Raw genomic sequence first — 15,721 nt, 5'->3', positions numbered from 1 at the left:
AATTAAGTATTTGTTGCTCTATGTCTATTAAACACCTAATAATTTTCAAACATTATCAATGTCAGGCCTCTACTTTTCAAATATTATTAATGACCAATTCTGAATCTTGAATTAGGCAGAAGACAAACGGCAGACTGGAAATCATACTACTCAGAATTCTAGCCAGAGCTATTTCACTCACATTTAACATCCCAGTTTTTCTTTCAAAAAAATACATATATAGGCAGGCATATTAGAGGAGAAATTGGAACATTATCATATTGTTTGCCTCCACTGATTTTTACACAGGTGTCATAGAAAATAGAAACAGTCATCATTATCTAGTTCCACGTCGAAGCTTAATTCAAAACAGAGAGAGCACACTGAAGTGCTCCCAAAAAGGCAACAAAGCCTAACGAATTTTTTTTTCAGTCCACTTTGGAATAAATCAAAGGCATATATCCTAAAAAAGAAACAGCATGGTATCTGTAAAGGCTGAACTTTGAAACCACAATAGGTCTTGGTTAGAAACTTCACTGACTCTTTCCTAGTTTCTTGGCCTCTAGTAAATCCCTGAAACTTTCTGAGACTCAGTTTCCTCATCTAGAAAAAGAGATACATATTTCCTACCTTACAAGGGTTGCTTTGAGGACTGATGATAGCGCCTGTATAACACCCAGTTTTTCTGAGTCCGGGGTATTTTCATCCACTCAAGGAGAGGTTAATTATTAACACACTGAAGGTGAGATGGGATAGATGATGTCAAGTGTGTGACAATTTGTACTGGTAACCTAGAATTCTCTTTGGTGAAAATTTTCACTTATTAATAGCTTGACTTTCTTCAACTGAAAAAATGACACAAGTGGCTAGACAGTGCCAAGCAAAATGTGTTCTTTAGTAACAGGTATTGTTATTAATTTCCCTTAAGAGAAAATACTAGCCGGGCGCGGTGGCTCACGCCTGTAATCCCAGCTCTCAGGGAGGCAGAGGCGGGAGGATAGCTTGAGCCCAGGAGTTCGAGACCTGCCTGGGTAATACAGTGAGACCCCGTTCTCCACAAAAAGGAAAAAAAAAAAAAAAAAAGACAAAAAAAAGAGAAAATACTAACACATAATGTAGTTTAGCCATTTCTCAACTGAAAAATATCAGGCCAGGTGCAGTGGCTCACATCTGTAATCCCAGCACTTTGGGAGGCTGAGGTGGGCAGATCACCTGAAGTCAGGAGTTTAAGACCAGCCTGGTCAACATGGTGAAACCCTGTCCCCACTAAAAATACAAAAATTAGCCGAGCATGGTGGTGGGTGCCTGGAATCTAGCTACTCAGGAGGCTGAGGCATAAAAATCGCTGAAACCAGGAAGCAGAGGTTGCAGTGAGCTGAGATCATGCCACTGCACTCTAGCCTGGGCAACAAGAACAAAACTGTCTCAAAAAAAAAAAAAAAAAATCAAGCTGTTAATAAGCAGAATTTTCACCTAAGATAATTTTATAGTGCCACTCCAAATTGTCACTTAATTCCCATCTCACGTGCACTGTATTTATTTACAATAAACCTCTCATTGAGTGAAGAACAATACATTGGATCCAGAAAAGTTTGTTTTCAGATCTCAATTACATTATGTGTATGTTTATAGATTTTACCCTGGGGTGAAAATTCAAATACTCATCTTGTACCTATGTTTTATAAGAACAAGTTCTATGGTAACTTTTAAATTCATTATTAGCAAAGGTTATATTTAAGATTCCTGTGTCTACTGCTTAATAACACCCAAATTAGTCTCAATGGAATTAGCTGTAATTAAGGACATTGTGAAATATGGTGGGGCAAACAGAATTATGCTATATTACTTTATTAATAATATTCTTTAACTACACTGTAAATTGCTATTAGGCCTGCATATTACTGCCTGGATATGGAAATAGTCTTTTGCTATGCTAATCTAACACAATTTTCTTTTAAATGTAAACAAATTATACTCTATTAATATGCTGTTCTACTTGCATAGTTAATTATTGTAACAGTAAGGAATAAAATTGTTCTGCTTTCTCTGTTTCTGATGGAAAAAGGGCTACATAAATAGTTTAATAGGGAACTAATTATGCAAAAAATTTAGATGCCTAAAATGTGTTTGTAATTACATTAAAATGGTCTTCTGTTCAAATATTGGAAAGCCTGCTAATTGGAGGCTAGCTGAAAATTTAAATATTGTGAATCAATGATTTTAATACAGTACATGTTTAGTTGTGTTTCTATTCATATTTGTCTTGAAAATGAAGAGAATATTTAACAGTGTTTAATAAGAGGGGATCTGAGTTTCATACCAATGAAGTTAGTCTGCGGCAGACTGGAATTTTAAGCATGTATTTTACAGCATTATCTTTAATTTACTCAAGAGGTATGGGCAAGTTTTGGCTCAGCAACAAGGAAAACAAAAGTATACTGCTTGCAGGATAAGTTGATGTGAAAGGAAAATCTGATGTGGACCAAATGAAATAGTCCTGGAAAATGCCCACGACAGGCAGACCAGAGTTGATATGGTTGTAAATTGTTAAATCGTTTTAGATAAATAAACACATGTAGCAGGACACCTGCCTATTCTCCAAAGATTTCCAAGTGCATCGCTTTATCTGGTCATAATTAAGGAATGTTAAAGATGCAGTGCCTTGTCCTAAATGATTCTTTGTGGCATCCAAGCTTTTATTTTGATGTGGAACCGAGGTTCTTAATCTGAGAAAAATGCAGTGCTAAAATAAGCCCACTCTTTTGGAGAGAATTTCAACAACCTGTCCTGAATTTTTAGCTATTTTGGAAAAAAAGAAGGGCAAACTGTTCATTATAATTTTTACGACAATACAAATGAAAGCACTGCATATGTAACCAGGATTAATTGCACAGATAATTGGGAACCCAGAAATAACTTTATAATTTAAAATTCTTGCCTACTTAACAGAGCTGTTGTGAGGATCAAGAGATATGATGTACTTGAAAGCCTGCTGAAGACTGGAAAGCTCAGATGGGAGGTAGCAGGACAATCACCATGGTTATTAATAATAATGAAAAGATGAAATGTCATTTTTCATATAACATAATCCCTGCCATGGTTCTTTCCACTCAAACTTCTATAACTATCATACCTCGATGGTACAAGCAGTGATTAGGTTTGTGCTCTGGACATAACAAATGAGGGTGTGAATCCTGGCTCTCCCATTTAGGGCCCGATAGTCTGCAAAACAGTGCTCTGTGGGCCTGTTTTAAGATTTAGTACAGGGAACAGTCATAATCAGTCAACTGACTAATTTCTCCTTAACCACTGCCACATTCTTTGACCTAAAGGATATCTTTGGCCAATTTTTAAAGATAAACACTTTAAAGTGTTTGCAATGGATTTGCAAACACTTTAAAGATACTGTGCATTGGATTGAGCCCAAAAACTTAGCCTGGTCATGAACTTCTGCCCTCTTTTCACTCCCTGCCTATCACCTATGCGAGTTCTCTGCTCTACTCAGTACAGGTGAGTCCTTCTTTCCCAAAAACACCATGCTCCTTGCCACATCTGGGCTATTGAGTTTGCCATTTTCCTCACTTGAAATGCTTCCTCCTCTTCCCACATCTCTTCTTTCAGCCTAACTCAAATTGTCTTTCTTCCTCTAGGACCTTCATTGAACATTCCAATACGTTCTCAGCAATTTCTCCCTTTCTTTTGAATTCACCAGCACATAATATCTGTACCTTTTTCTTGGCACTTGGTCTGTTATCTTGCTTGTTATTTCACTTTCTTAGTATTGTATTTCTTTTCCTCTAACTGGATAATAGTCTCTTTCAGGAATTTTATTTATGTATGCGTTTCTAGCACGTGCTATGACCTATACATTGTACATTTGTACAGATGCTTGCTCTTATGTGAGAGCAGAGGCACACGGTGATCAAATAATGTGTGGAAATGGTCTCAAGCCAATTTACCCCAAATAACCCATTTAAATGGACAGGAGGGTTTGATCCTACTGGCAGTTCTGTAATTCACATGACAGGCAGCGCTGTTTGTCTGAGAAAGCATCCTGGGTCATAGTAGAACCTGAATGGTTTGTATCAAATATATTGGTGAAGTGGTGCTTTGTCTAATTCCATCCTGCCATTACACAACAATTATCCACCTCTCTGTATGCACAGAGAACATACTGTGTGTATACTGGAGTTGGACATAAGACACATATCTGAAAATTGTCAATCCTGGTTTTACTCTACTAAAACTATTTGTTGTGTCTCTTTTCTTTTTTGTTTGTTTTTTGAGACAGGGTCTCACTCTGTTGCCCAGGCTGGAGTGCAGTGGCACAATCATAGGTCACTGCAGCCTCAAACTCCCAGGCTCAAGCCATCCTTCTCCCTCAGCCTCCCAAGTAGCTGGGACTACTGGTGCACATCAACGTGCCTGGCTAATTTTTAGTTTTAGTTTTTGTAGAGACAGGGTCTCACCAAGTTGCCCAGGCTAGTCTCAATCTCCCGCCCTCAAGCAATCCTCCTGCCTCGGCCTCCCAAAGTACTGAGATTATAGGTATGAACCACTGCACCCAGCCTCATGTCTCTTCAAGATAGAAATTTCAAAGGTGTATGATTGCTATTTACTGTAACTTTTTATTTAGGGTATTTGTTATGTCTCAGGAAAGCCGAATGACTATCTTGTTCTCTAATGATGGAGAAGAATACTCACAACCTGCTCCCCACCTCCCACTGGTATGTTAACCAAGAATATCTACCTTTTTAAAAATGCTACCAGACTTTTATACCAATGGAAAGTGGTGTATTGATTGATGCAGTCATCAATTAATGCATTCTCTTTTTCCTTCCCACAATTATTAATGAGCAGTGAAGTGCCAATATGGTGGAAACAGAAGGGAGAAGAAAGAACAGCGGAGACACTGATCATTCAAAACCAAAGAAGCAGCTCATGCATAATGGAGAGCTATCTGCATGCAAATTACTAAGAGGAGTAATTCCCTTTTTTCTAGGATATTGTATTTAGCCTTCTCTATTCAGAAGAGTTCTATTTCCCAGGCCAAGAAGGTAAAATGTGGATTGTACGTGAATAGCCTTGTGAATGAAAAATGGCTAAATTCTTTTTATTAAGTGGAATAATCAAACTGGCAGAGTACTTTCCCGAAATTTAAATTCCCATTACAGAGAAGAGACACATTCTTGCCCACTTATAGCCTCTGTTCTTTATCACGTGCTTTCTCCCTAGCTGCAGAAGCCTAGAAGAACCTTGTTCGGTGACGTCTTGTAATGGATTGTCACAGAGAGATCCAAAGGCATGGCCAACAGAAAGTAGGGCACAGGGAGAAGCTAGCTCCCTAATTTCTTTTTCCTTTTTCAGCTGAGATATACATGATGCTTTCTTGATCTTTTTCTCTGTTTCCACCAGTTGTATTATATATGCATATAAAATGTCCATTTAAAACACCATATACTTTGTGCCAGACTAGTCCATTTTCACTATCTTCTGATCTCTTACAGACAGAATATTAAAATCTGAGAAGGATTTAGCTCAGTGCACATGTTGCCACTGGTAACCCATGGTAATAAGGTAACCCTATATATTCACAAGTGCCATATGTTACATGCATAGATACATATGCAGACAGAGTGACTGTTTTTAGAAAATTCATGCCTTCCAGTAAAAAAAAAAAAAAAAAAAAAAAAAAAAAAAAAAAAACAACAAAGAAAAAAAAGAAAGTGTTCCCTGGAGTACACCACCAGTGCATTGGGCTATTGATGCAATTTACTCTCCAACTCTCAGAGCTTTATTTCTGGTTTTACAGGAATTACAGGAAAACCAAGTTATAAAAGTTCTCAAGAAACAAAGAATGAGTATTTACTGAAAAGTCTCCGTGAAATGAAATCTATCAGTAGACGTCCAAATGTAAGCCACTTAAAGGTTTACATTCAAGCCAGATAGAGATTTTTTTCTTTAAAAAAAGTATATTTTTGTCCTCATTTTCTAACAAAATAATATCCCCTATTCTTGACTGTTAATATATTAATGTAACTAGTAAAATTTAAAAATTATATATAAGTAAAATTTAAAATTTACATATATGGACATGTAAAATTTTTTAATTATATATATTTGGATTCCATAACAGGTTGCAATCTTTCCATATCCTCCTCAGAAGTCAAAACCTCAAGACATAGGAGATACGTTAACAGATGAAGTGAACTCATATTTTTTTAGCCCAGCAAGACAAGACCAAACCTTAGCTGTGGCTCCATTTAGTCTATTAGAGGAATGTGTAACAGTTTTGTAAAAGAGAAAACTACTTTCTCAAAAGATCTTATAGATTCTTAACACCTTGATTTGATCCTGGATAGAAAGATAATACATTTAAACTCTACAGAAAAATTTTATCTGGAAGAAAACAGGTCTATTTGTTTAGGTTTCAAAAAACATTAATGAATGCTTCCAGTAAGATTACAATCAAGCAACATGAATAAAGATCAAGTCAGAGCTACTGAAGCCCCTCAGTAAGCTCTCTTATCTGGAATCACCATCTGTTGAACTGAAGGTAGAAGGCTGCCTCAGTTTCCTCAATGGGACTGTGACTAGGCAGGTTGTGAGAGGAAGGTACATTTATTTGGTTCCAATTCCAGAGAGCGTAGTACAAAGGAATAGTGGCTCATGCTACGCTATCAATTTTATAAGCGATTTCTTTGGAACAAAGGTGCTTTCTTCTACATTTTCCTGAATATTCCTAAGAATTTTTTTTTTTTTTTTTTTAAGACAGGATCTCCCTCTGTCACCCAGGCTGGAGTGCAGTGGCATGATCTCAGCTCACTGCAGCCTCAACATCCCAGGCTCAAGCAATCCTCCCACTTTAGCCTCCTGAGTAGCTGGGACCACAGGTACTTGCCACCACGCCTGCCAGCCTTATTTTTTGTAAAGATCCAGTTTCACCATGTGGCCTAGGCTGGTCTCCAACTCCTGGGCTCCACCAATTTGCCCACCTCAGCCTCCCTAAGTGCTGGGATTACAGGTGTGAGTCACCTCTCCCAAATCCTAAGAATGTTTTTATTAGTCTATACTTTGTGTTTTCTCTGATGGTATGTATTGCCTTGATAGCCAGAATTTAAAAAATGGTTTTAAGGAGGACAAAAGCAATGTCTGATGGTCCCTTCTTCCATCCTATATTACATACATATATATCTCTCTTTCTTTTCAGACATTCCTATTGTGCCTGAAGGCTTCTTTTCCCCTTTACTGGCCAAAGATGCCTCCCTCCACTGGGAATGCCAGGCCCACACGCCCTGGTTGACCTCCTCTTCCATCAATACACAGTCCTCCCTTCTTCTCCAATGGGCTCTGCTCCTCTCTCTTTTTCATTACTTTTATGTATGTTTACATTATGGTGGCCTCAAGGAATTGTATTGCAGGTACCAGATCTAAAGCACCATGAAAATCTGAAAAGCAGCAGGAATGGAGAATGCTTGTTCCAGGCTGAGAATTACCAAAAAGTCAGTTTATATTAGCTGTGATAATTCACAAAGCCTTGTGCATCCTAGTAATTTGGTTCTTTCTAATGCCTCCAATTCTCCTGTTACAAATTGATAAAAATTAGATCCAAAAGTCAGCATATCTTCTTTTTTATCTCAAACTATAGCAATGTACCATAAATGTCCAGGAAGTAGATACACTCATAATAACATAGAGAAGCTACAAGAGAAAAGTAAAACAGATTACTCTCTTCTATATTTTGGGTTTTCTGTATGTCCGCACGCAGTCATATATTCCTGGGTTCTTGTATCTAAACTCTTTTTAACACATCACTTGTTTTAAGTAGATGGATAAAGGAAAGACTCACAGACTCTTTTAGAGCAACCAAAGAATCTGTAGGCTATTGTACTTCAAAAAAATAACCACTTGAACATGGTCCTTTATCCCTTCCTCCTTCAGAGTCTTCTCATTCTCTGTTGAGCCTTATAAGCTCTTCTGTTTCAAGACTGCTACTTTCAAAAATAAGTATGAGCTGCTCTGGGAAACAGAAGTTGTTTGTTGTTTGTCACTTCAGAGAAATGAAGGTGAACGCAGCGCACTGTGGGGAACCAGTTGTTGCATAAAGCATGAATTTGCTATAAATGCAGATAGAGGTACATCTCAGAGACAAATACCGTAGATGGATTTAAGACAAAGTTGGTTTTATTGACTAGAAAATAACAGGAATTAATTACAACATGCTACTTAAAATATACTGAAGGTAAAAGAGGTAAAAATATAATAAATCAGCTATGGCAGTGATCTCTTTATATGATTTCTATAACTTGATATTTCCCCTTATGGAAGTGAGGAATCAGCTCGAGGGCGTTGAAAAAGAATGGAATTCCTGCAACTTTTTTTTAAAAATAAAATCCCAGGATAATCTAAGGGGTTCGTTTCAATGTTTCTTTATTCAGGAAAATCTTACGGAAACTTGACAATTAGGGGGAGAAAAGCAGTAATAAGTAAACCATAGTACCTGCATGGGAGATCAGGTGAGAGAAGAAATAGACTGAGTGAGGCCCAACTGTGACCAACCCTGATTGTTAGTGAGAAGAATTTGTAAGAAGGCATCAATTAAAAACTTAAAAGTATGTATATTTGAGGGGATTTTTTTTACTTTGGGTGAAACTTCTTTGCCATATTCATATACACTGTTTATGTAATAGATTTTCCATGAATGTGAAAATGTACCATGTTGTTTACATTTTAACCAGAATACACTGAAAGTCCAGCAAAATGAGACTTTCCCTCTAAATATCGCTTTTTCACAGTTTACCAGCTGTTTCTTCGCCCTGCTCTCTAGACTCCATTTCTCCATGCCCCCTTTATCAGGCTAGTTGCTATTTATCATTGCGTTCCACTTAGTGACACTCCTTAGGCAGGTCTTCCCTGTAACCCAACTCTAAGACAGGTACCCAAGCTGTGTGTGCTCCCACATCACTCTGAAATTCCCCTGGCAACATTAATGCCAGTTCACACTACTTTTTAAGTGTCTTCCCCAATAGACCAAGTTTCAAGGGCAAAAATTCATGTCTGTCTCATGAACCCTGCTGTCTCCTGAACATTCAATAACATCACCTAGCAGTCAAATGTTTATGTTAAAGCAAAATTTATCAGGCTACTTAAATTAGGCCCAACACATTTCCGATAATTCAGTAATTAAAAATAGAATGGAGAATGGATTTTCAAATTACCAAAACATGTCAAGTAAACAGCTGTAACAAGTTTGAACTCTTCAGTCATTCAACATCCTTGTGTTTGCGATCACTATCAGCTACTTGCATTGTCTCCCATAGTCTTGTCCTCTTCCTTTTCTTCCATTTGGAACTCTGAGTCTATGCCAGTAGCAGTCATTGTCCTCTTACTCCAAGACACCATCATCAGGGAGTAAAACTGGATGGTTATAGTAACAGCAGATGTAGTTCAGAAATAACTATATTTCTTCTTGCTGGGGTCACATTGTCAGCTCTATCTGCTCTCTGGCTAACCACAGACACATCCCACAGATACAAATTTTTAAAGTGAACAAAATACAAGGTTATTTACTTGAATTGAAATCATGTTATTAATATTTATGTTAACTACAAAGCAAACATCCAGGTACATTATTGCTATGTTTCAGGAGTCACTACAGTGTCATTTAACTCCTTGCTGCTCCTGGAAACAAGAGTTTCCCTACAGACTCAATGTGACTTCGTCTAGTGTTGCTGCCACCTTTGCCAGATTATGTCTCTCAAACTTTCAGATGTTATGGGAGAAAGTTGCTTAATTTCTGAGCATCAGTTTTCAAGAATTTCTTTTTGAAGCGTGAGAAAAAATTCCGGAAGCATGATTTCTGAAATGCCCCAGAGCCAGCTGAGATAATCCTGTCATCATTGAGCCTGAGTGATTCATCAATGATTCAAATGACCAATCAACCAGAAAGAAAGAGGCAAAAGACTTTCATGATATTCATTTGCTAGAATCAAGATCATCTAGAAAATAAATGGCTGATGTAGAAAATGTAGGATACAGTTTCATAATTAGCCTTTGGGGGAATAAAATCCACAGAAGTAACTTCTACCAGAAATAATCACTGTTGATCTTATTTATCATGTGTTTTACTAGGTAATGGAAAAATACATCTATTTATGGATTAACTAGTAGGTTAAACACTACAACCATGTTTTGAGTTACTAACTATTTTTTTAATTGAGAAACACTAGTAAAAACATAAAAAGGCAAGTCACAGTCTGGGAGAAAAAATATATATCTTTGATAAAGAATTTATGTCCAGAATATATAAATAACTCCCATAAATTGATACTAAGAGGATAATTAGTAATAAAAATATAAAAAACAAATTTTTAAAGTGAACAAAATACACGAATAGGCACTTCACCAAAGAAGACATCTAAATGGTCCATAAAGACATGAAAAGACACTCCAAAGCACTAGTAATCAAGGACTGCAAATTAAAACCACAATGAGATGCTACTACACACGTAGTATAATGCCAAAATGTAAAGAGTAACAGCAGGAAGTTCTGGTGTGCATATCCTCGATGAGAGTATAAAATGGTACCACCACTTTGGAAAATTGTGTGGCATTTCCTAATGCATTTAAACTGCTACATATATTCCATCCTAGGTATATATTCAGGATAAATAAATGCATATGTCAATAAAAGGCTACTGGAATAAGAATGTTCTAAGCAGCCGTATTCATAGTAGCCAAAAAGCAGAAACATCACAAATGTCTATCAGCAGGAGAGTACATATCAGTGGACATCTATGTTGTTGAATGCATCAATAGCTCATTCCCTTTTATTGCTGAGTGGTAATCTACTGTGTGCATACAAGAAAAACTCCTCAACTTCCAAGTAGGTGCCAGAACCTGTATTAGTATCCTACAGCTACTACCACAATCTGTAACTTGCTTTTTCAGTAAAATATGGTATTAATATTACCATCAATATTCTACATGACATAAAATTATTTGTGATGTATATGAAAGACATATATGACATATATGCCATTTTCATTATTTGCACTATTATAATGAGTCAACAGACTTTGTTACATTTTACTAACTCAAATTCCAATGATCTCTGACCCAGGAAAGACACAGCAGAACTCACAAAGCTAAAAACTGTGAATGAGGTTGATCCTTTAATGATAATTGTTAATAATGAATATCCTGTAAAAAATCTACAAATACCACAAACGAGAACCCTAAGGGCTTCCTTGACAATTAAGAACAGAGCTGCTTAAATGTCCCTATGAAGTCATGTCAGTTTGTATAACAGATGTCCACATTCTACCAAGGACAATATTTATATTCAGAGTATATTGTAAATAAGACTACAATATTCTCATTTAATTGTATTTACTTAGTAACTGATTAAAATAAATACTAAGAAAGCTTTAATTTAGTTTTACTTTTCAGGTAGCAAGAACGATGCAACTCAGTAAATCACACCAGTGTGCGTTTTCCCACCAGAAACAGCCAATGTGCGGTTCAGTCACTGAAACATGGCAACTGGGAGGTTTTATGTAGGTTAATTTCAAATAGACTTAACCCATTTCCTTCACTATTTTCTGCATTTGTTATCTGTACTGTTTCATTTGAATTATAAAATTCATGAGTGCTAGGTTGTATTTTCTTTGTTACATTGGAAAAGAACTTGTCACATGAAATGAAAGCTCAATATGAACAATGATCATAACCTGTACATCACGAAAACTGCTTCAAGTGATCAATATTTATTGATTAGGGTCATTTTAGTCTACAAAACAGACTAAGCAGTCATTCATAAAGGGACTGTTAGAATTTTATTCTTTTGCAGTTTGGAAAACAATCTATGGTACAAATATGAATTCCCAAATACTTATAAGCAAAGCCTTGTTGTACAGCTAGCCCTTGGCATCCAAAACTGAAATATTAGAAAGTCTTTCATCAAGAAGAATCTCTATTGAAATGACCCATTACCAGGATTATAGGTTGTGGGGCTGTAAGTTAGCCCCTTATGCTAACCCTTAAATTAACCTTTTAAATTAACTCCTTATCTGACATTTAGTTTAGCAAATTACATCGATTAAATAATGCTCTCTGTTACATTTTTAGATGGCAAATGTTCACCATGGGCATTATAGCCTTGATGGAGAAAACAGTAGAGAGAGGAAAAACATCAAAGAGGAGGTTTTGATCATGGAGTGAGTCTGGGTGCCCAGGTTTTGTGGAAGCCTCTGAGGAGAAAGGGACATGCTCAAGAGCTCAGTTCTGAAGGAGGAGCAGACACTGAGAAGGAAGTGAGGACTATACCAGAGAAATGATATTATCTTGGGAATATGTTCTAAGATGCAAAGACCAGAACAAACAACCCTGTACAGGGCACTAACTGCCTTTCACTTTTTTATATACAGAAGATTTTTTAAAATAGAAATAAATACTTGGCCTTATTGGAGAATAAAAAAGGTAAAAATGTTTCTGGAGTTAATTGGACACTCTGGATAAAAAGCTTTAAAACTATGCATATATTTTGAGGCAGAAATACAAATGTTAGGCCAGACGCGGTGGCTCACACCTGTAATCCCAGCACTTAGGGAGACTGAGGCGGAAAGATCACCTGAGGTCAGGAGTTTGAGACAAGCCTGGCCAACATGGTGAAATCTCATCTCTACCAAAAATACAAAAATTAGCTGGGTGTGGTAGCGCATGCCCGTGATCCCAGCTACCTGGGAGGCTGAGGCAGGAAAATCACTAGAACCTGGAAGGCAGAGGTTGCGGTGAGCCAAGATCACGCCACTGCACTCCAGCCTGGGTGACAGAGTGAGACTCTGTCTCAAAAATCAAATAAAAATAAAAATAAACAACAACAAAAAAAGAAATACAAATGTTAGGATTTTTTCTCCTGAGAAAATTATCAAGCAAATATGGCAAAGATTTATACCTGTGTAAAAAAAAAATTGCAGTGTTTTTTATAATATTAAAAAATTAAATCACCTAAATGTTTATCAATAGAGATTGATTTGATATCATCAAATATCCATACAGTGAAATTCTTATATCTAGTAGAAAAATGAGTATATAGTGCTGTATTTATTGACTTAGAAAATACATGTATGATATTTTCAGTGAAAAAAAAAGAATATTTACAAAGCAGTGTGTAGAGAGTGGTAAAAGATTTACATTATTATAGAAAATAAAAGGCTTGAAAAATCTTCACCCATGTGTGGTTATAGCTGCAGTGGGATTATGATTAAGTTTATTTTATTTTTTGTATGCCTTTTACCCTTTGCTTCATAACAGGGGAAACACATGGAAGACAACATTAATTGTTGGAACTAAATGCACAAGAATCAGGAGCATCTTAACTCCATGCCCTGAACATGATAGGTACTGAAGAACTGTGGATTAATTATTTTTTGATTGATTGATTGAAAATGTGTCAATACAGAAAAGCAAAGGTGAAGCTTACAGAGGGAGAGTGGTGCAGTTAAATTGTAAAGTTAAATCGACTTTTTTTCTGGCAGCTGCAGAAAGATTCCTCTTCTGCCTCCTGTAATTGCTCTGAGGATATTTAAATTGTAGTGCTCTAAGTGGCTGCCCTCAATTTGCTTCAAAGATAATAACGTCACCTTACAGTTTATAAAGCACCTTGTTACATCCCTTTGGAGACCTACAACAATCCTGTATGAATCTAGGTATTATTCATTCTTTTTTTCAAATAAGAAAACTGAAGCACAGAGGAAGGAGTGACACATTAAAACCCATGGAACTTATACACTAGTTAAGATAATGCTAGCAGCTATAACAAATAAATGCCAAAATCTCAGAACTTAATACAATAAATCTTACTTTTTGATTATGCTATGGCACCATATGGTGTTCTGGGTAGATGAAGAGTCATCCACAAGGTATTTCAGGGATCTAGGCTCCTTGGATCTGTGGCTTCTAGTCTTCAAATCTTCTGCATCCAACAAGCAGGTGGAGAATGAGGAATTGGAATAGGCATTCCTTGGTTTAAGCTCTTTGGTCCAGAACTGATACACATAACATCTGTTGATATCCTATGACTAGAATGTCACCTGGTCCTCATCTGGATACAAGAGGATGGTACTGAGAAATAATTGCAGCCTGGGCAGATGCTTTTCAGTGCAATTCTTTTCTAAAGAAGAGGCAGACTGAAGGCTACATGCCAGTAAGTAGAATCTCCAGGACTCAAAAACAGACACATGACCTTAAATCCAGTGCTCTTGCTACTACAACACACTGCCTCTGTATCCAGTGTTGCCTCAGCCTAGGTTGTGGTTTTGGAGTGAATTAGAACCTGACCCTAACACTCGACAGTATTAAAAAGGGGACTGTCACCAGTGGGAAGAACCCTTGAACTAAGCATGAGGAGAACCTGGCTTATGCCCTGGCTCTGCCCTATATGACTGATTGAGTAAATCATGAAATCGCTCTGCATCTCTTTTTTTCAAAGTCATTGATACAAACCTATACTTCTCAACTTTTCCCAATTAAGCTACTAGATTCTTACATTATTTTTCCCTAAGATGCTCAGACATTCCTATAATGTTATACGAGTCCATGTTATAAGAGCCCCTTAACAATAAGTGGTAGCTGATAAAACCACATCAATACATAATTCTATACAAAGGTAAGAAACTGGAAACATTATCTGGGCCTTCATAGACCTTGCTTGGATAACTGCTCAATTTCTACGAAGGTATTGGAAGTATTGGGGGGTGACATTGACCACTCCTGTAACTATTTCTGCAAATCTCCAATTGGGAACCATAGAGCTTCATGACCTAAGGCTCCAACCAGTTACCATCTGAAAATGTCTTTTGTCTCTGTAATCTTGACAAGTAAATTCCAGTCACACCCACCCCAAGAAGAGTGTGCCTGAATATACTGGTTTCCTTCTTCTCAAGTTGTCTGAATCCAGAAGTATATATTAATCTGGAAGTGGCTGGAGGTGATGGAAAGGAGAGGATGTTGAAAAAAGCACCCTTGGTGAAGTGGAGCAGTAACTCTCTCAGGAGCCTCATGAGTTTGTAACATCGTTTGACCTCCAAAGCTTTCTTCATCACTCATAAATCCATAATCATCACTCCACCTCAGAAAAATCTCATTCTGCTCTTCTCTATCATCTACATGAAATGTATCAGGAATAAAAATTAACATAAGGAACTTTCACCAGCTTTATAAAATCTTAACCCTTTTGTACACTTGTTTCTGATAATTTTAAGAACTAATGTAAATAATCGTTAAAACGTTGAACCGTGCCTAGATACTGTTCCTGTGTCTCATTTTCTTATTTCCTTTCCCAGAAGTAATCCCTAAGCTAAATCTGAACAAACTGAAAATCTGGTAAACATCAGCTCAATGTTGATTATTTCCATGCATAAATGTTCATTAACAGTACATAGCATGTTTTTTGCATGGTGGCAAACTTCATATAAATGGCATCATACTGTATGTATTATCCTACGCTTGTTTTCTTTATTGCTTAAAATGTTTTTAAATTTTAATGATTGAAAGCATAGTACTCTAGCACATTCCTTTTAAAAGCTATAAGGCCATCTTTTCCATAAATACACCAAATTTTAAAACCCATTCTCCCTATGGAGAAGTGATATATCAATACATGATATAATATTCCATTAACATTATTATGTATGTTTTCTTGTACAAAAGTATGAGAGTTCCTGTGATACACATAAGTAGG

At 36.7% G+C, this 15,721-nt stretch overlaps 1 long non-coding RNA gene across 1 annotated transcript in view; it reads left to right on the top strand.

Moving 5' to 3' along the window:
• The window catches only part of LOC104672084, a 32,591-nt gene extending 17,311 nt beyond the window's left edge, over positions 1-15,280 (top strand). The window contains exons 2-4 of the long non-coding RNA XR_749356.1: positions 4,616-4,706; positions 4,840-5,036; positions 13,294-15,280. This is a non-coding gene — a long non-coding RNA (uncharacterized LOC104672084). The remainder of the gene's footprint in view (positions 1-4,615; positions 4,707-4,839; positions 5,037-13,293) is intronic.
• Positions 15,281-15,721: the final 441 nt, after the last annotated feature.

This window comes from Rhinopithecus roxellana, chromosome 21 (assembly GCF_007565055.1).
Source record: "Rhinopithecus roxellana isolate Shanxi Qingling chromosome 21, ASM756505v1, whole genome shotgun sequence".
Taxonomy (NCBI): Eukaryota; Metazoa; Chordata; class Mammalia; order Primates; family Cercopithecidae; genus Rhinopithecus; species Rhinopithecus roxellana.
Note: the sequence above shows the minus strand (reverse complement) of the source record. Positions and strands in the feature narration are given on the sequence as shown.